The sequence below is a fragment of the Balaenoptera musculus genome, chromosome 16 (assembly GCF_009873245.2).
Source record: "Balaenoptera musculus isolate JJ_BM4_2016_0621 chromosome 16, mBalMus1.pri.v3, whole genome shotgun sequence".
Lineage (NCBI taxonomy): Eukaryota > Metazoa > Chordata > Mammalia > Artiodactyla > Balaenopteridae > Balaenoptera > Balaenoptera musculus.
This window is the reverse complement of record NC_045800.1, coordinates 52273101-52294549: the sequence shown is the minus strand read 5'-3', so window position 1 is coordinate 52294549 and position 21449 is coordinate 52273101. Positions and strand designations below refer to the sequence as shown.

Genomic DNA, 21449 nt, shown 5'->3' with positions numbered 1-21449 from the left:
GTGTTTGAGAATTGTGAGAAGTCTTTTCCTTGTTTTACCTATTATGATCCTATTGTAGATACTTTTTTAATCTAATAAACATGCATAGTAAAAATGTATAAATATGCTTGCTGACTCTTCTCTAGACTCATTCCCATACAGACATTTGTAAGGCAGACACCTCTTCCCCCAAACATTCTGTGCTATCATACCGTTTTTCTTAATAAGCAAGTCCAGACTGCGATCCAAAAGATCATCTGATTCCCTATTTCTGTGCCCTGACACCACTGGGCCCATCCCAAAAAACACAGGGAAGGTTTGTCAAACTACCAACGTTCCCACCACAGCATTTTGTACATCTGCCCCTGACTCTTCATCTTCTGTTCTACTTGCCTGCTCGTGGGGCTGGGGTTATACCCTGGCCTTCTCAGTTGTTCTCTGCTGCCTAGCCTGTGTTGAAGGCTGCCACAGTTGGGTTACTTATCCACATAACACATGACACTTAAACCTTTGTCTCCCATCAGTCATTCATGGGTTTCTGGGAGATGGTCATCTCCTACCTGATTAGGATGATTGTAGCATAGATTGTTGAAGAGGTAGTTTAGTGCAATGGTTCTTAAGGTGTGGTCCCTGGGCATTATTCCTCCCAGGAACTTATTAGAACTACAAATTTTGGGGTACCACCCAGGCCTTCTGAATCAGAAACTCTGGGGGTGGTGCCCAGCAAGCTACAGTTTGCTAAGCTCCCCAGGTAATTCTAACTAAAATTTGTGAACCACTGCTCATCTTGATCTGCCCTCTCACCTTTAACCTCAGTCATAAGCAGGCTTCAGACTCTCAGAGGTCAGACTTCTAAGGATATATATAATATGTATATACAATATATTTATATTTAATATTAAAAGCTTTTCTATATATAGCTTGATATGCCTGATAGAACTAATGTGACATGATAACAACCAACTAAATGAGGAAATTGGGATAAAGACTAAACAGCAATAAGAAAAATTAGATGAAGTTGGGAAATATTCATACACAGCAAGCCCCCAGTAACCTTTGCAGAGGAAGAAGGGAAAGGTGACAGTATTTAAGAGCTGCTAAAGAAAAGAGAAAACATAATCACCTCAAGTCTTTAGAGAATCACAAGATAGCAACCTAGCAGTTTGGAGAAGCATAGCTCTTTCTGGTTTTTGGAACAGAGATGTTCCTTTCCTAGATCCTCATATGCAGACTATCGAGTATGTAGCATCTTCCCCAATTCCCACATACAAGCTGTTAGGAGACATTTCTTTTCTTTTTTTTTTAAAATTAATTAAATAATTTATTTATTTTTGGCTGCGTTGGGTCTTTGCTGCTGCACGTGGGTTTTCTCTGGTTGCGTCAAGTGGGGGCTACTCTTTGTTGCGGTGCGCGGGCTTCTCATTGTGGTGGCTTCTCTTGTTGCAGAGCATGGGCTCTAGGCGCGCTGGCTTCAGTAGTTGCAGCAGGCGGGCTCAGTAGTTGTGGCTCGCGGGCTCTACAGCACAGGCTCAGTCGTTGTGGCGCACGGGCTTAGTTGCTCCGCAGCATGTGGGATCTTCCTGGACCAGGGCTTGAACCCGCGTCCTCTGCATTGGCAGGCAGATTCTTAACCACTGCGCCACCAGGGAAGCTCGAGGAGACATTTCTTGTACCACCTCTCAATTTAGCTGATGGCATAAACCCCAAAGAGCATGTTAGTAACTGCATTTCTTGAAGGATGTTCTTGAGGGGTGTGTTCAAGTGTTCAGTCTGGTGTTTGCCTAATGACCTGACTTAATCCAAAGATAAATCGTGGAGTATTTAGTTCTAGTCTTTCTCTACATTTTAAACATACATCTTATCATCCAAGAAATTCAATCTTTAACTTTATGGGTTGATTTTAAACATGACACTATTTTCCAAATATAAAAGTATATTATTAAGAGAAGTCTGGTTCTACAAATCAGGTATGCCCCCTCATATCAGTCTGGTAATTTCCACTCCCTTTCCTCTTGGAGTATCACTGATCTGGAGGCATGAAAGAAATGGGTATTTCTCAAGAAATCCTCAAAGTTATTTACTGCAGTGGAGGTGTTGATAAGCGTGGCCCACAAGGATTTCAGGTAAGTCTATTGCCAGACAGGGGAACCTCCAGGGCTTTTACATCCAGCTAGACCAGGGAGGCCTCCAGGGGCAAGGGCACTCAACAAGCCAAGCCATCAAGGAAGAAAGGAGAGGAAGAGAAGGCCTATGGCTGATGGAAGTCCCAGAGGGCAGGAGGACCTGGCTTCCGGCAAAAGAAACCCAGATTGATTATGTCATGAAGCTGTTTCCACTCTCAGCACTCCGGTGTGCCTATTTCTTCCCCTCAGTCTCAGTAAGATCCGGCAGAGTGTTGGTTCTGGCATTACCCAGAGCAAGCACCGGAGGGCAGAAAACCGGGATGGACCTGAAAACACAAAATGTTAGACCTGTCCACTTCACCGAAATGTGGGAGAGGAGCCCATGTCAGTCCCAAAACTCAGACTACTCCTAACTTTTCGGGGTCAGGAGGTTTAGTTGACAGGTTTGACCGCGGTCAAGAGGCAAATGTTGGTCCAGGAGGCCGGCTATAGGTGGGTCAGCCACCAGGCTGGCGTCACAAGTTGGGCGCAGGAAAGGCCTGAGTCAGGGGGCAGAGAGGCAAAGTCAGTGGAAGGGGGCGGGTCCTGAAGTGGGGGCGTAACCTGGGAATGGCTGGCGAGAGGGCGGGGGCGGTGCCAGAAATGGGCCGAAGCCGGAGTCAGGCGGCGGGGGCGGACCCAAAGGCGGTGCCTAACCTCGTGAGGCTCGCGCCTGCGCAGGGCGTCCCGGGGGGGCGGGTTTGCGCGCGCGCGGTTCGCGGGCCCCGGAGGGCGGAGTCCAGGCGGGCGCCGGCTGAGGGAGGGGGTGCGGTGGCTCTGGAGTCCAGCGCTCCCTGAGGCCGTGGACGTGATGCTGGCTGCTGTGGGTCGGGCGGCTGGGCCAGCGGGGATGTGACGGGCGGCCCCTCGCCTCACCTGCCGTCCTTTGGCCTGCAGGTCGCTGGGCGACCCGCAGCCGGGCCGCGGCTGAGGAGGCAGCGCGACCTCCGCACGGTGAGAGCCGGGGTCGGGGCGGGAGCAGGGGCCGGAGTCGGGGCGGGGCGAGCGCCCGCGGCAGCCCTGGGCAGGGGGCGCGGTCCGGGGCCCAGGTCCGGGCGCCCGGGATAGGGCCGTGGCGTCCTCCGGCCTCCTGCCCTCCGGAGCGACCCTCTGGAGTCTCCGCGAGCCGCCTGAGGCCAGGCAGGCGTGGAGCGGGGAGGTCGGACGCCCCTCGCCCCTGGGGCTGTGACAGGCATATCGGGGCCCGTGGGCCGCTGCGGCTGCGGCCCTCTCTCTCTCAAGGAGAAATCAGGGCGAGGCTGAGATATCCAGTGATTTCAGAGCCAGGATGCTAGTGAGGGATGATAGGGAAAGTACCAAGTACCGGGATGCCCCGAATGACTGTGGGTTTTTTTTTTTTTAATTTTAATTACTGGGCCCAAACAAAGACACACCCTAAACACATCCTGAGAGAAAACTTTGGTGGACCACACCGTTGCCATAGGTTCAGATGCTTCTTCTCTCTCCTTTTTAGGCATCTGCTGTTTTTATACATATATATATATATTTTTTTTTTAATGCACCTACTTTTTTTTGTCAGGCAAAAGGAGAATGACTCCTTTGAGGGATCATCTGACGGCTAAGCTTGAGTTTGAATTTCAATAATTGCAAATTCATCTTTGTGGGCTACCCAGCCAGTTAGGCTTGCTGTTCCTAGACTAGGCCTGAACAGCGTGGAAATTACTGATGCAGGGACCCTTCGTAGTCCCAAATTGGAATGTCTGTGTTTCACTCCCATTGGTGAGATAAATGGAGCTTAGGCTTACCAAAGTAACCTTTTGAAAGGCATTTCTTTTCTCCCTTTTTTTCCTGAGCATTAAAATATTAATGGAACCTATTAATTTTGCCAGTTTTTTTTTTTTTTTTCTTAAGCATCATCTTTTAGACTAGTTTTAAAGAGAGTTTGGTTGTGGCACCTCTTCTTCAACCAAAAGGCATTTAAGATACTCACCTTCTGCAAAAGATAGTCACAAAAAAACATGTCTTATCTGTAATCAATATATGTATTATAAGGATTTAAACATTCCTGAATGTTTTGCCTGAAGTCAGTCTTAGATGTTATTACTGTTTGCCTCTCTTAATTTATTACTTAGTATCTTTATTATTTTCTTATTTGCTTGTTTTCTTTAGTGTTCTCAACAACACTGATGTCAAATAATCTTTAGGTAAACACACACTTTCTTGAACCCTTTAGCTGTAATTCATACTGTTTTACTTCAGTGTTGTATTAATACGCCATAGTAAGAAACTGCTAGAAGCCATCCTGAACAGCAGGAACTCTCCATTTAAAAAAACACAACAAGGCAATTTATTGTACCTTTTCACATCCAGACCTGCATTCTCCGTTTGTTGTCTTCACTCAACTTTGATTGGGGAAGAAGGGGGGACTTTGATTTCATGTTTAAAAGTCCGGCAGTGACTCTTCATAATCTGTATTTGATAAAAAGTCAGAGTCCTTCACGATTTCTCGTACTTGTCTTTGTTTCTCATTTCATCTTCTACCATCTTGCCTGCCCTCTCTGAACAAAGACTACTTAGAGTTCTCTGAAGATGTCATCTTCCTTTGTGGTTTTACACTGTTGCCTCTATTGAGAATTCTCCATCTAGTAAACAACTTGCCCTTCAAGATCTGACCAAATTATCACCTCTGAATCTTGTCCAGACATCTCACTTATCTTCACTGATCCATTAGTACATTGTACATTCTGCAGTTAGTATTTGTCAGTTGGTAGTTAATGATTTGTTAATATGTCTGTGTCCACCAGACTTTTGGGCTTCTTAAGGGAAGGGACCTTTGCAACTCTAACACATGCTGTTTTATGGCACAGGTGCTTACAAACTGTTTACTGAATGAACTTTTGAGGAATGCTCCTAATCTTGAATATAGTTTATAGGTAAAGTATGTTAACTACCTCTTTCCATGTTAGAAAACTTAGAAGAGGTGACTGCACAAGGTACTTTAAAATTTCCAAGAATAAAGTCAAAATTGTTGTTGCTGGTTAGGAATGAAACCCCACTTATGACAGAAAAAAACCAATATGTTTTATGACAGAAGAATAAAAAGAATATGGCCAGTAAGTATTGCTGTTTCTTTAATTTAGGACTTTAAGACAAAGAAATTTGCCCAAGGTCATGCAGGTAGAAGGGGACAGAGCTGGGATACAATCCAGGTCTTTTGACCATCTGTGTCCTTGCCCCCAGTTTCCTACTTCTAAGTCTTGTTTTATAATCAGACTGGGAGGTTTTGAGAGAGTTGGACGTATATTGGTTAAGGGGGTCTATTAGTAGAAAACTGAACTTGAAAGAATTCATGGATTATTTGTTTCAACTTTAAAAATTTTACCCATTAAACGACTGAAACCCCGAAGGGCAAGAAACTTACTTGAAGTTTCTCAGAGTCGCTTGTATCCCACATCTCCTGATGTCACACTTGTGTATTTTTCATTATTGCATGGTGCTTTGGGGGAAAATGAGGAAGTTGTCAATTTTCAGAGGGAGAGCAAATCAGCTTCCACTTTCAATCTCTTTGGCTGCTTAGCTGCCTGCTGCTTCTAGGGTCTTAGAGCCCTTGAAGCTAAGAAACATGATGATTCATTTGAGGATATAGGAGAAACCTAACCTCCACTATTCATTCGTCTGGGGTTTTTGACCTCATTGCTGGGCAGAGTGCCCCATAATAAGTGGCTTCTGCTCACCATATGGAGACCCCCACATACAGTTACATTTTGATGGTAAAATGAGATTTAATAAAATAAGGTTACAGCTGGCTAATAGCATGGCTAAAATTACATGTATGGCTAGTCTGTATGTGAGAAGAGCCTATCTGATTACTTCTATGTGATAGGTTTCTTGGAAAAGAAAAATTGTGGTTTTATGCCTTTGAAAAGTTAGTTTTGAAATGTGTACTTCCTATGGGAGGCCCGATCAATTCCAACAGACAACTTAATGGTCAAAGAAATAAGGAAAAAAAAATAAACTTAAAATATTCTTTTATTCATTTCTCATCATATATACATGATTTTGTACTGTAATCATAGCATAAATATAGTTCAGTATTTGCCTTCATATTTAATGTTTTCTTACTGCTATAGTTTTTATATATTTAAATTATTATACAGTTTTACAGTGAGTTGATTTATTTACTTATTTATAAGGACATCTATGCTGCTTCCCGTTTTTCATGGGATGCAGTTAACATGGAGATGTCCTTTGTTTTGCTTCTTTCCTTTAGGCTAAAGCCCCAGCAGGGGGAATTATAAGGTCAAAAGGTATGAAGGTGTTTGTCACTTTTGAAAACTATTGCTAGGTTTGTTTCTGAAAGGTAGTATTTTTTTTTTTTACTGCTTCCAGCAGTTTGGTTGACCAGTTTTATCTTTTACTTTTACAGGCTTTTGTTTTTAACTTTTTTTTTTTTTTCAAATGGGTATAAGGGTACCTGCTGTCTAAGATCACTATTCACAACAGAAAAGGAAGTGCAGTATTTCTCTCATTTTATTTTCTCCTTTGTATGAATTGTTTGTCCTTTGCCCATAAATTTACTGGACTCTTCTTACCAATTTTCATTAGTACCTAGCATCATAAATATATTATTCTCTTGAAATATGTTTGTGATCTGTTTTATTTTTGTTATTTTTATTGTTGTAGACTTTGCAGTTTAAAAATTATTAAAATCATTGACAACAACAACAAAAAAAACCAAAAAAAAATCATTGACAAAATTTTTTGTGTGTGATTTCATCTTTTGATTGTGAGGTCTAAGAACAAATGTCACTCTACCATCTGATGCATATTTTTATTTTCTTAAGCTACTACAGTTCTTTTTGTTATATGTATATATCTTTAACAATATATGCAATTGAGATTGCATTTAATTTTTGTGGATTTTATACTATAGAGAATCACGTTCGTATAAATATCTAAGTGAGTTTCCATTGGTAAACTGCTTCCTGCCTTTTTTCTTCTTGAACTTGAATAGGAAACAAAACGAAACTAACCTAGTTTTTTTTTATAAATGGGTACTTGTTTTTTAATAAATTATAGTAAATTTAGGCAAAAGTTTCATGAAAGCAGTTTTTGGTTAATTGAAGTTTTTGTTGTTTCCGGATTAACTAGAAGATCATTTCTGATTTAACTTTTATTGTTAATCATTCTAAAATGTACGAAAATAAAACCTTGGTTATCTTCTTCCTTTGGGAGTAAGACATTCTAGATAGATGAGACAACCCTGGTGTAGTAATTAACATTGACTGAGTGCTGGGTACTTTGCTGGTACTTGGATAGAATTTCTTACTTAATCCTCATAACAACCCTAAGATGTAGGTTCTTTTCATATCCTCATTTTGCAAATGAGAAAGAGGTAAGGTGACCCGCCAAAGGTAACACAGCTAGGAAGCATCGGAACTAGAACTCAAACAGCCTGCTTTTAAAGGGCTCTATTTGAAAAGTATATTATATTACCTTATTTTCTCTGCTAAGGATTTGAATTTTATCTCTTAGGTACTGGAAAAATATTAGATGTTTCAAAGCAAGGGGATGATATAGTATGTTATATCTTTTAGGGAGATGGCTGTTGTGGCATAGTGGAAATATATTGAATTGTGTTTCTGATAGGAAGTGGTTGAAATAGGTCGAATGAGAAATGAAGCCTAAACTGCAAGTTGGAAGTGGAGATCAGGGGTATTATGGAAAGCTATGGGGCTTAGTAACTGATAAGAGAGTGGGAAGCTGGAGTGTTGATTTGGACGTTATTGAGTGGGGTAATGACAGATGAATATGCGCTCACAGCACTTTGTTATATTTCTTTCATAGCATTGACTGTGATTTATTGTACGTAACTTAGTGACACATCGACCTCCCCCACTGGGTTATGTACTTGTCAAGGACAGGGACTGAGTAGAAAGCACGAGCTGATACAGGATGAGCTAATTCAGGAAGATGACAAGAGACTGAACTGGGGGTAGGAGACACCAAATCACCAAAATCAAAAAGTGGCTGGAGGAAGAGAAGCTCTAGAGAGTGACAGTTGTCAGGGAGAAGGGGGAAGAGCCATCAGTGCAGGATTAGAAGAGGAGCCTTAAGGAGAGGGAAGTATTAGCACAGAAGTAAACACGGAATGCCACCTCACGCTACAAACAGTTTTGGTTCGTGTGCCCTACTGTGATTTGCTGATGGCCAGTGGCTGTATGGCGTTAAATCGTCTTTCCTTTGTTACTGACCTCCCCCCCCCACCCCCACCCCCCCCATCCCCCCATTTCTCATAGTATCCTGTGCCCTCTTTTAGCTTCTACCATCTTCTTGCTACAGGGGCTGTTGCTGGGGCGTGACTCAGCCTATAGAGAGCAACGAATCAGAACGCTCCTTTTTAAGTGAATTGACCAATCAAGAGTAGGATAGGTGTAATCTCTGAGTTTTTAGCTCTTCTCTGCTGAGTTGATCGCCTTTGAATGCCCCCCAAGTTACCTCTCTGACTTCTAATTGGTTATTTTGAGATTTGGAGCCATTGGGAAGCCAGAGAATTCTTAAAGCCTGCATCCATGAAAGTGAAAGATTTTCACCTTTCCCATGTTGATCAGTAAGTTAGTTTGAAAATATTTAGATCATCTTTGAGGATTGTTGATCTTAAAAATGCCCCAGGACCATCATTCCAAATAATTAAGAATCTCTCTTCTCTTTGTATAGTTCTGTCATTATCTAAGGTGTGGGAATTTGTTTTAAATTTTAAATTTCCTCGGTCAGTTCGTAACTTCATGTCTGTTTTTCCAAGAGTCACTTAGAAAAGGAATTTGGGCATGATTTCTTCTGCTACCTTTTGCTTCAGAGCATCGTTATCCTTCACTGTCTGTGTTGTCCTTCCTTGTATTCATCTGCCCAGTTTCTTCTGTACTTGCTAAGTAGAATAGGAAGGGGGAAAAGAGAAAAAACATGGGTAATTATTCCTCTCCCCCGCTTTTCCATGGTTGTTACCACTCTTCCCTCCCCCATTACTGCTCTCAGCTGTCCATTTTGGCATGGTCTCCTGCCCCATCTCTTCAATTCTATGTATGGTAATGGCAGATGCAAGACAGCTCTTTAGCTGAGGAATGCTGGATTTCTCAGGGTTTTGGTTCTTCTGTGATCTCTGTTTTGGTGTCATATTGAAGAGCCCAGGTGACATCTTGTATCTTAACAGATGCTTTCTATTCCCTGGCAATCTACCTCTCTGTAAAATGGGAAAAAATAAATCCAGGTCCTGTTTCTTTGAATTCTCTCTCTCTCTCTCTCTCTCTCTCCCTCCCTCTCCCCCTCTACCCCCCCACCCCCCTCCCCCCATATCAAGATACCACAATCTCTTGATGACAGATACCCTAGTGCATACACTAGAGAAAATGAAGATAGGCAGACACCAGAAGGTACTTTGAGTTGTTGTTGTCATTACATTAATGATATTTGGTTGCAGCCTGAGTGCTTTGGGGAAATTTGAGAGCTTTCTCTGACCATTATGTCTTGGCAGCCAGTGTTAGGGTTGGGAGTTACAATTTTCTCAGAAGACCATACCTTAGAAAAGCAGGGACTATTCATAACAGCTATTTAAGTGTGTAGAATGGGTCTGGTAATATTTTGGTCTAACTTGGTAGGCCAGCTTACAGGAAACATATCCAGGTGGTATTTCTTTACAGGGAATAGGGAGGCAGGGATGGCCATTTCTTCTTCTTTCTTTTATTTTTATTTAAACATTTTATCTCAAGCTTACTTTCTTTATTTTAAGATAGTCTGGACTTGTCAGCCCTTATTTATTATTGGCATCAGCTAGACTTGTAGACTTGGCCATTGTTGTGGCCACTTTTGCAGTTGACGTTTTTTTCACTACTTGAGGATTTCTACACTGTAAGTTTCCTCAACCCAGGCTTTGAGACCAGATCCTGAATCTGGATTTTCCTCATTCATGCCATCTTTCCATTCAACAAATACCAGCTGGGCACTTGCTAGTAATGGTGCAGTGAAGAAAACACATTTTCTGACCTTGTGGAACTTATATTCTAATAATAAGATACAGAAAATAAGTATGTATGCAATATGTCAGCTATTATACTGCTGTGGAAAAAAACAAAGCAGAGGGCTTCCCTGGTGGCGCATTAGTTAAGAATCTGCCTGCCAGTGCAGGGGACACGGGTTCGAGCCCTGGTCTGGGAAGATCCCACATACCGCGGAGCAGCTAAGCCCGTGAGCCACACCTACTGAGCCTGCGCGTCTGGAGCCTGTGCTCCGCAACGGGAGAGGCCGCGATAGTGAGAGGCCCGCGCACCGCGATGAAGAGTGGCCCCCGCTCGCCGCAGCTGGAGAAAGCCCTCCCACAGAAACGAAGACCCAACACAGCCAAAAATAAATAAATAAATTAATAAATTAAAAACCAACAAAACAGAATAAGGTGGAAAGAACACACAGGGGGAATGCTGCAGTGATCAGTGGTGAGCAGAGATGTGGAAGAAGTGAGGTTGTGATCTAATTTGTACAGATATTAGGGGAGAGCATTTGAGGAAGATGGAATAAGAGTGCAGGTGTCTACTGTCTGAAGCATGCTTGTCCTGTTTGAGGAGTGATAAGTAGATCATTGGAGGCCTTGTGAGGAATGATTGGTGGAAGATGAGGCCAGAGAGGTGGGTGAGGGGGCCGAAGGGATGGTAGTGGGAGTGCAAAATAGATCATATATGGCCTTACAGGCCAGTAGAACTTCTTGGCTTTTACCCTGAAAGTGGGAAGCCATTGATGGATTTTGACTTGTTTTAAATAGACCTTTCCACTGCTGTGTAGAGAATGTCATAGGCGGGGCATAATGAGATAATTCAGCAGGCTCCAGCAATAATGCCAGGTGGGAGATGATGGTGATTTTAGGCAGGGTTAGGAGAAGTGCTCACAGTACATTTTGAAGGCAGAGCCAACAGAATTTGATGGTGGATTGGATGTGGGTTGTAGGTTTTGACCTGAACAACTGAAAGAATGGAGTTGCCGTTTACCGGGATGGGGAAGACTGCAGGAGAAGCAGGTTTTAGGGGGAACTAATGCCTTCAATTTTGGATATGTTAGCAGTCCAAGGGGAGATACTGCCTAGACAGCTGGGTATACATGAGTCTGCATTTCACTTCAGAGGAGGGGCTAAGGATATAAATTTCCAGTCATTGGCATAGAGATAGTATTTAATACCATTAGAACTGATTAAGATAATCTAGGAAGTGAGTGTGACTGCAGAAGTCAGAAACTTTGCCTTGGGGTCCTCTAATGAGAGAGAGGGACCTGGAGAGAGAGTTAGTGCTAGAGCTAAAAAATGAGAGTAAGAAGCACCCTCCAAAGGAGGAAAATTAAGAATGAGTGGTTATCTCTGAAGCCAAGTGAAATGTTTTAAGAAGGGGGAAGTGAGTGATCAGTTGTGTTGGCTGCAGTTAGATCGAGGACTAAGATGTGACTTAGATTTAACAATATGAAAATCATTGGTGGGAATTCCTTGGAGGTCCAGTGGTTAGGACTCCGCGCTTCCACTCACTGCAGGGGGCATGGGTTCGATCCCTGGTCAGGGAACGAGGATCCCTCATTCCTCGTGGTGCAACCAAAAAATAGAAAAAAAGGAACATCATTGGTGACCTTAAGTTGTTCATGGTGGATTAATGGAGATGAAAACTTGATTGGAGAGGGTTTAAGAGGGACCTGTAGGAGAGAAATTGGAGACAGCCAGTTTTTTCAAGGAGTTTCAACTGAAACTGAGGAAAAACAGGGTGATAGCTGGAGGGGATGTGGAGTCAAGGAATTTTAATTTTTTTAAAAGATGGGTGCTTTTCTAGTATATTTGTAGCCGATGGAATGACCCAGTAGAGAGAAAAAAAATTACAGGAGCTATTTCTTTGAAAAATAAATGAAATTAATTTTATCCTTATCTGTGACCCTAAGGTCTGTCATTATCATATATGTGTCCTTATGTACTGACCTATTTTTTTTTCAAATGAAGACAGTGGCTAGTGGAGATAGGTATTAAAGAACATCCCTTCCCCCCAATTTGGTGAATTTTCATCAGTTCAAAACTGTAGTTTTTATATGTGGGTAACAAAATTTTTAATGAATTATTAGGAATCTGTTAAATAATCTTTGTTGTTGTTATTGACCAGTTTTTCTCTGGTAAGTTTTATCATAATGTTAACTGATTATCATTCTCAGTAGTTTTGCACAGTGCTAGTAGCCATGTGGTAGGTTCTAAATTTGGATTTGGTAATCTCTGCCTGCTATGGTAGTTTTATTATGAAGTACCTTTTTTAAAAAGAAAAAAAATGTTTTTAAATAAAAAAAACCTTTTAAATTAAAGTATAGATGAAGTACTTTTAAGGGGAAAATTTGGTGGCCACTCTTTTTCCCTTTTTTTTTTTTAATGTCCCTGATAGTACTTTTACTGTAATTGCTTCTGATTATTGAGTTGTTATCGGAGATGAGTTCGGAAACTCATGGTTCAAAGCCCATATTACAGTTACAGCACTTTATGTGCCTCTTTCTGTGGTTCATTTATGTTTGAGTAGGTAGTTGTCAATATTTAGTGCTGGAGCATTATTGCAATTGCTTCTTAATCTTCTTGTTCAGTTTTCCTCGAGATTTTCTTCCCTTAGCCACTGCTATTGACTTTTGGATTTCTGAAACAAGTTTTGTTATTGCTTAAAAATCTTCTGTGGCTCTGCCCTGTTTTTGCTTTTCCATCTCCTGCCTGCACTTGCACTCTGCTTTAGGGGATTTGCAGTGCTCCTTAGGGCATTCTAATGCACATCTGATGTTTCTTACCACAGGACTATAGGATAAGGGTCAAATTCCTTATCAGTGTACAGAAAGTCTTCCATGAGCTGTGCCATGACATCTCTGTCATGTTTCCATGAAGATGAGACACTCTTTTTGACATCTCCATGCTTTTGCACATACTATTCCTTTTGTTCCAGAATACCATTCAGCTTCTTAGCTATCTTGTTAAATCACTTCATCTTTTAAAAAGCCCAACATAGGTGTCTCCTCTTCCAGGACAGCTTCTAGGTCTATTTTCATCATGCCTCCTCTACCCATCCTCCATTATATTCTCTGTTCTGTGTTACCTGTGTTTCTTTACATTTTTCAGTGACTTTGTTGTAGTATTTGCTGTATGTTACTTTATTTGCTTTGTGTCTGGTCCCCCTTGTCCCAATGCAAACTGATAGTCACTCAATAAATATTTTTGAATGAATGAATAAATAAAGCAAGTAATTATTTAGTATTGACCCCGTTTTTTTTTAACAAATTTATTTTATTTATTTATTTTTAGCTGTGTTGGGTCTTCGTTGCTGCGGGCGGGCTTTCTCTATGCTGCGCGTGGGCTTTAGTTGTGGTGAGTGGGCGCTACTCTTTGCTGCGGTGCATGGGCTTCTTACTGCAGTTGCTTCTCTTGTTACGGAGCATGGGCTCTAGGTTTGTGGGCTCAGTAGTTGTGGCTGTCGGGCTCTAGAGCACAGGCTCAGTAGTTGTGGCGCACGGGCTTAGTTGCTCTGTGGCATGTGGGATCTTCCCAGACCAGGGCTCGAACCCGTGTCCCCTGCATTGGCAGGAGGATTTTTAACCACTCTACCGCCAGGGAAGCCCTATTGACCCAGTTTTGATTGACCTATTTGGTTGGGCTTTTACATCAATTTAATTTTTACAGAATATGCAAGTAAGCAATTCAGATAGCATTCTTAAAGATAGAGTCATACCCCCAAAGTGTCTTAGGAAATTGGTATTTTGTTAAATATTTGTTCTTATGAGCAAATAATAAGATTTGTTGATGATTTCATGATGTATCTCAAAATTCTCTTTTTTGTTTGAATATCTGAATGCAGTTTACCCTTGAACAACACAAGTTTGAACTGCATGGGTCCATTTATGTGTGGAATTTTTTCAAGAGTAGATACTATAGTACTACAGGATCTTAGCTGGTGAGATCTGTGATGCAGAGGGACCAAGTATAGGGAGAACTTACTGTAAGTTGTACTTAGATTTTTGGCTGCGTGGAGGATTGGCACCCCTAATCCATATGTTTTTTTTTTCTTCTGTGGTTTCATTTTTTGCCGTTTGATATTTCTATTTGAATGTTGTCCTTAGACACTTCTCATCCTAAACATATTTTAAACTCATTCCCTAAACTTGATCTTAACTTCTCCATTAGTGTTTTCTATATTACCGTCTTGTAGTCACTTAGGTTTCTCTGCAGTAACTTTAAGTCCCACTTCTATATTTTATCATTACTGAGTTCTATTGTAATTCAACAAAATTTTTTTTGCCTCTTCCTGTTTTCCTGTTTTGTTAGTTCTAGTAATGAGAGGCCGAATAAGAGAGGGTTCCAGTCCACAAATGATTATGATGCAATGTGATGAGTACAATAATATGATTATTTTAAAAAATTTATTTTATTTATTTTGTTTCTGGCTGCGTTGGGTCTTCGTTGCTGTGCGCGGGCCTTCTCTAGTTGCGGTGAGCGGGGGCTACTCTTCGTTGCAGTGCACGAGCTTCTTATTGTGGTGGCTTCTCTTGTTGCAGAGCACGGGCTCTAGGCATGCGGGCTTCAGTAGTTGCAATCAGCGGCCTCAGTAGTTGTGGCTCGCGGGCTCTAGAGTGCAGGTTCAGTAGTTGTGGCGCACGGGCTCAGCTGCTTCGCAGCATGTGGGATCTTCCCAGACCAGGGCTTGAACCCGTGTCCCCTGCATTGGTGGATGGACTCCCAACCACTGTGCCACCAGGGAAGCCCTATGATTATTATTATACTCCAGTCCACAGATGATTATGGTGCAATGTGATGAGTATAATAATATAGTAATAGTGGAATATCTAGGGCACCCTGGGATTAGAGAATATCTCTCCTTCATGTATCTCTTAATTCTTACTTTGTCTACTGCCAGCCTCTTTCAGGCCCTCATTACTATGTTTAGATAATTTTAAGACTGCTTAATAGCTTGTAACTCTCTTGTCATTCCAGTTCATCATGAATGTTGTCACCAGGGTAGTTGTTTCAAAAAGAAAAAAGAAAAACTACTTGTCTTTCTTCTTCCTCACAGAATAAGATCTAAAATAGAATAAAATCTTGAATGCAAAGTCTTTGGCCCAGACTTCCTTTCTTGTCTTCTGCTACATGAACTTTCCATTCCAGCAAAACTCTTCTACATTCTGTTCCAAATACACTTTGCCAAATACACTTCACACTCCTTTTTTGTTTCCTTCTCCCAACAGTTTTTTTATTACTCTTGCTTCCTCTACTTGTTGAAATTGTATTAACCTTGGACATAGTTCCTAATTGTTAAATCCTGAGTGAACCATTTAGCTGATCGTGCCCATGTTCTTGACACCCTCTTTTTCTTGGCTTCCATGATATCACTCTCTCCTGTTTCTCTTTCTTACCTATTCTTTCTCAGCTATCATTACTAACTCCTGTCCCTTAATGTTCATGTTTTCCAAGGTTTCAGCCTGACTTTTTTTTCTTCATTGTTATGCTTTCTTGAACACATTATTTTTTGTTATCTCATATCTGTGTTCTTTTATTCACCCTAGTTTCTCTCTTGAGCATTCCAATCCTTAAGTTTGCTATTTAGAATGCCTACCTGATAGTTCAGCAGAAAACCTGAAATATAAAACATCAAAAATTAGTACGTGGTCTTCTCCAGACTTATATATTCACTTCATTTCCTGCCATGGTTAGTGATGCTTCCCGTCACTCAGTTACCCAAATTATGAACCTGAGAATCATCTTGACTTCTGTTCATTTTCCTTTGCCTGTCAAGTTCTGCTGATGGAGCTTTTCCTTCTCCATTCCCCTTATTGTTTCCTTGGGCCAGGCTCTAATATCCTGAGTAGACCATTGTAAAAAAACCCTTTGGAAGTAATTCTTCTGCTTGGTCCTGGATATTCTACAGGAAATGCATATTGGTTGTATCCAGTAGGAATGTCAAAGGCAAAATAATTTTGGATCTGCCACCCTAGAATAGTGCTTGAACCATTAAAGGTCAATTTCCTAAATATCTCTGTTAGGTGATATTGTTAAGAATTAGTTTATGCTTTTTACAAGAAATTTGCTTAGGAGTTAAGAATATGATTTGTAAGGATTAGTGGGGAAAAGCAAGAAAAGATACATGGATAAGTCCCAGAAGTGCTCTTATAGGACACTCTCTTAATGAGCTAGAAAAGAGATTAAAACTTTGAAAGTAACACTCGGTGCTTTGTGTCCAAATGCCAGTTAAAGAGCAATTAAGTATAAACCCTGCTTTCCACTTACACCAAACCACCCAAGGATCTGTGACCATACTACTATCTTTCAGGACTCCTTACCAGTCTTGGTACCATACTACCCCCTTGGCTCAAAATGCCCACTCACCCACCTTGGTCCACCTTGGGAACTCTCTCTGAAGACTTTTTCCTTTCTTAGCTTAACCCTTAAGCAGGAAGATCTTGAGGCTGTGAATAGATGAAAATAGGAGCTTTAGTGTGGGGAATTGTAAGCTAATATATTTGAGTAGTACCTTGAAGAGATGCTGTTTAACTGCCAGTTAATACCCAGAAGAGACTCCTGATATCATTGTTGCATGTTCCTGGAAGATGCGGGCCTAATATGCTGATGCTGCAGATGTGGTAACATAATCCCTGTATCTCTACATCATCAAATATGATTCATAAGCACAAGTCGTTTAGTATTGAGTCGCCATTTTCTGAACCCAGATATAGTCATAGAAGAGCTCTTTAGTGTTTCTTGAATTTTGTCTTGGTTTGCTAACAGATTTTGTAAAATTTTGTAGAATTTGTCTTGCTTGTTACATTTAAAGAAGTCCAAATTTGCAGAAGAAAGTATTTTAAAATTTGATCCTTTATATTCTGGATGATTTACCACATATTTCAAAATAATTGGATTTTACATGTTGTGAATATTTTGCAAAAGTATTAAGTGTATTTTTATTAGCCTTTGCTGTTGCTGCATTGTTGATCTTTATTTACTTTTCTGATAAATGTAGAGTTTATGAGGCTGGCACTATATCTCACCTGGAAATTACCTTGGAAAATCTATTTGAGCATTCTGTATTGTAGCATTTTGAAGTTTAGAGTGGAGTGTGTGTATCATTTTGGCTTATATTGTTCTGCCTAGGGACCTCCCTTGTGGAGGAGGTAAGAAAGAAAGGAAAAAGTCTTCAGAGAGAGTTCCCAAGGAGGACGAAGGTGGGTGAGTGGGCATTTTGAGCCATGGGGGTAGTATGGTACCAAGACTGGTAAGGAGTCCTGAAAGATCATAGTATGGTCACAGATCTTTGGGTGGTTTAATGTAAGTGGAAGGCAGGGTTTATTGGGTAGTTGTGGGAGAGAGCTGCTGCAAAGGAGTAAAAGCCAGATTTTGAAGGCTTTTGTAATCTTAGCTGCATTTTCTTACTGTCTGTGTGGCTATGGACAGATCATGTGATTTTTCCAAGTTTCATTTTGCTTAAATCTGGAAAATAAGAATAATGAAAATATCTACAGTGTAGGATTGTTGTGAGATTTAAATGAGGTAATGCAGGTACCTGGCATACAACTTCTCAGCAGCTGTCACCTGCTGTTGTTAGTACTGTTTTAAGGTGTTTGTGATCAGATTTATGATTTTAAATACCAACTCTGGGAAAACTATAGGGATGAATTGAAGGGGAAGAAACTGAAGGTAGGGAATTAAGGAGATTTATGCTAGAATACTGTCTCTAGATGGTAGGATTCTAGATTAAGAAATGAGGTAGTGTTGGAGAACACAGGACAGAGTTGAGAATTATTACAAATTGACATGTGCATTGTATTCCATGAGTTGGAGAGATCTAAAGGAAACTAGGAGAATAGACAGCCATCATATAGACAGAGTACCTAGCTGAGTAGGAACCATTGTATTCTCCTACTCATAATAAGAGAGTGCAGAAGAGGATGGTTAGAAGCAAGTACTTGTCATTGCCAAGGAACTAATGACTGAGCTGGGTTGCCTACTGTTCCCCAGATGGGACTGGAGGGTTTGGGCAACTCTGGATGAGTCCAGAGCAGTAACTTTGGGCAGCACACGGCGATTATATGCCAAGTGTCGGGAAACTCTCATGAGTGGAGGAGAGAAATGACGTAGACCACAAGTAGACCTTAAGCAGTAACAGGCATGAAATAGAGAAAGAGGTAGTTCCTAAGGGGTTGGAAGGACAAACTGACAGTGTTGTGATATATTTGGATTTTCTAAGTACTAAAAGAGGATCAAGCCCCACTAAGGACTCACCTAAGTTTTGTGAATTTTACAAGCCCAGAAGTATCCTTCAAGCATTTCGTATTTTAACATTTGATAGTGAGACATTTTGCAGTATTACCATATAGTCATTTTGGGTAAAGATGTATTTCTGCTTTATAGTTTTGTTTTTGAAGTACTTTATGTGTATTCTCGTTTAATCATATTGTGTCTGGTAAGTTTAATTGTAGTATTTGAAAACTACCTTTCACAGTAAAATGATTAGTTTTTAATTTGTTTACTAAGTTGCTTATTCTTACCTGACATAATTTTACTTAAAGTTTCTTTCATAATAGAGAACAAAGTTCTGTCTAGAATATTATGATATGTATTTTCTTGTCACTGAAGCATTCCTTGCGTTGTACTGACCAGTTGCCAGCATAGGTTAAATATAACTGTACTTTGATTTTAAGGTGTGGTTTGTACTCAGGCCTCAGCCTTTAACTTTTTTCAGTCATAGTTTGTGAAATTATTAATTATTTGTTATTGAAGTAGTTAATGAAATTATTATTTGTGTTACTGAAGTAAACACGATTTGGGGATTGTGCATAGTGTTATTAATATTTTAAGTTCTTTATCAGCAACCCCTAGTTACTGTGTCTCGTTTGCTATGGAATTAGAGGAAGACTCTTTCTACATACTGCTATGTCCAAGGTAAAGAAAAAAACCAAAACACCTTTTTACTAGAATTGTAGTCATAACACATTTAGATTCTTCAGTAACTTTTATTTCTTCCCTCAGCTTTTACTGAGTGGTTTTTCCTACATCTTTAAGAATTAAAAAACCCCAAATATGTTGTGGTCCTTGTTTTTAAGGAGCTTCCAGTCTAGTAGAGAAAGCAGAACACATGTAGACATGATTTAAAAAATAAAATAGTGTGATAATTGCTGTACTTAGAGAGGTATGGGAATGTTTAGGAGGAACACTTAATCCAGGTGGAGAACACATGAACATGCTGATTCTACAGTGAGGTTTATTGCTGTATGTTACATGAAAAGAGAAGATACAGAAGCAAAGAGCTGTCATCTAGCAGCCTGATATAGATCAGGACATAGGACATAGAACATTCCAGAGAGCAGAAATATAGATATTGTACTTCATGTGAGATTGCAGATTGCAAAAAAGCCTGTTCTAGTCCTCACCTCTTGTCATGCCATATCTCTGTAGAGCTGTTGTGTATGTTTCTTGTCTCACTGATGGAGACACTACTCTGGATAATGGAAAAGACAAGGTGGCTTGTTGGGGGGAAATACAGATGAGATGGGTTGAAAAGAATTGGAAATATTTAGCATGAATAAGAAAAATCTAGGACTGAATGCTTAAAATTTTTTTTTTTAATTTGGAAATTATTTCATACTCAGAAAAGTTACAAGAATATGAGTAGTACAAAGACTGAGTAGTCTTTATTCAGATTCACCTGTTGTTAATATTTTATGCTATTTGCTTATCATTTGCTCTGTCACATATGTACATATATATGTATATGTATACATATGTCTGGATACAGGTATATGTTCTTGCATGTGCCCACATGTGCGAAGCATTTGAGAATAAGTTGCATACATCATGATACTTTACCCCTAAATACTGTGACATGTACTTCCTAAGAATAGGGGTTTTTTAAAAAATGTATATTACTCAACCATAAAAAGGAACGAAATTGGGTCATTTGTTGAGACGTGGATGGATCTAGAGTCTGTCATACAGAGTGAAGTAAGTCAGAAAGAGAAAAACAAATATCGTATATTAACGCATATATGTTGAACCTAGAAAAATGGTACAGATGAACCGGTTTGCAGGGCAGAAATTGAGACACAGATGTAGAGAACAAACGTATGGACACCAAGGGGGAAAAGCGGCGGGGGGGTGGTGGTGGTGGTGTGATGAATTGGGAGATTGGGATTGACATATATACTGATGTGTATAAAATGGATGACTAATAAGAACCTGCTGTATAAAAAAATAAATAAAATAAAATTCAAGAATTCAAAAAAAAATGTAACCATGGTACAAACTACTTCACTGAATTTAACATTGATAAAATAATTAAATCTACCATTTGTAATCCAATTTTAAAAAAATTGACCAAGTCTCTTTTATAGCATTAATCCACTTCCACAGACTGCCTTTTAAAGAGCAAAGAATGAATCATGAGAGATTTTTGGTAGCATCATGGAGACTTAAAAGTTAGATTCCCCTTTTATTCCATATCTGTCTTTCCCCCAGTCTTTGCATCTCAGAAAATGGCAGCACCATTAGTTGTTGCATTTAACCTATCATCAAGTGCTATAGCTCCTATCTCCCCCATTCACCTTGAACTCCTTTATTCCTTTCTGTCCATCTACTTCAACCTGCCTATCCGTCATTTCTCATCTGGATTCCTCCCTACCTAGCTTCTTAACTGATTTCCCTGCTTCCATGTTTTCTCCCTTCCAATTCATTCTCCACATAACAGCTGGAATAATGTTTTAGGAATGAAAATCAGATTGTGTCACTCTCTTGCTTATAACCTTCAGTGGCTTTTCATTGCACCAGAGTGCTAGCTCCTCTTAGGTACAACCTAGATATTATCCTTCTGAGATGGCTTCCTCGATGCCCAGTCTGCTGTTTTCTCCTATAGCATTTCATTGTTTTCCTTCATAGGATTTAGGATTCATAATTATTCGTTTACTTGTGTGTTTTTGTTTTTTTCTTTTTCTCTGTTTCCTACACTAGACTGTAATTGCAAAAAACATAGGGGTCATGTCTGTTCTGTCAACTTTTGTATACCTAGCACCTAGCATATTGCTAGGATCATAGCAGGCCATTAATAAATATTTGAATACACTAGTAAAAGGAAACCTGGGAGGTTATCTAGTTCTACTGCCCACCCAGTATGAGTCTGCACTATCTCTGGCAAGTGATTATCTAGCTTGTTTTTGAATGCTTTCAGAGATGGACAGCTTAGTGTTTTATGTAGTAGCCCATTACCTTGTTGAGTAAATTCTGACAGTTTGAAAAGTTTTCATTATTTTGGGCTGAAAATACATTTCTGTTATTTCCAT

The 21449-nt window shown here is 40.3% G+C and overlaps 1 protein-coding gene across 7 annotated transcripts in view; it reads left to right on the top strand.

The window, feature by feature from the left end:
- Positions 1-2871: 2871 nt before the first annotated feature.
- CCSER2 (coiled-coil serine rich protein 2) overlaps positions 2872-21449 on the top strand; it is a 154251-nt gene continuing 135673 nt past the window's right edge. For 4 of the 7 annotated variants that reach the window (XR_005016766.1, XM_036828099.1, XM_036828097.1 and 1 more), the window contains exon 1: positions 2881-3095. The gene's annotated coding sequence lies outside the window, so the exon portion shown is untranslated. Of the gene's footprint in view, positions 3096-21449 lie in introns of all 7 variants that reach the window. The other 3 variants (XM_036828095.1, XM_036828100.1, XM_036828101.1) reach the window with 2 other exon arrangements.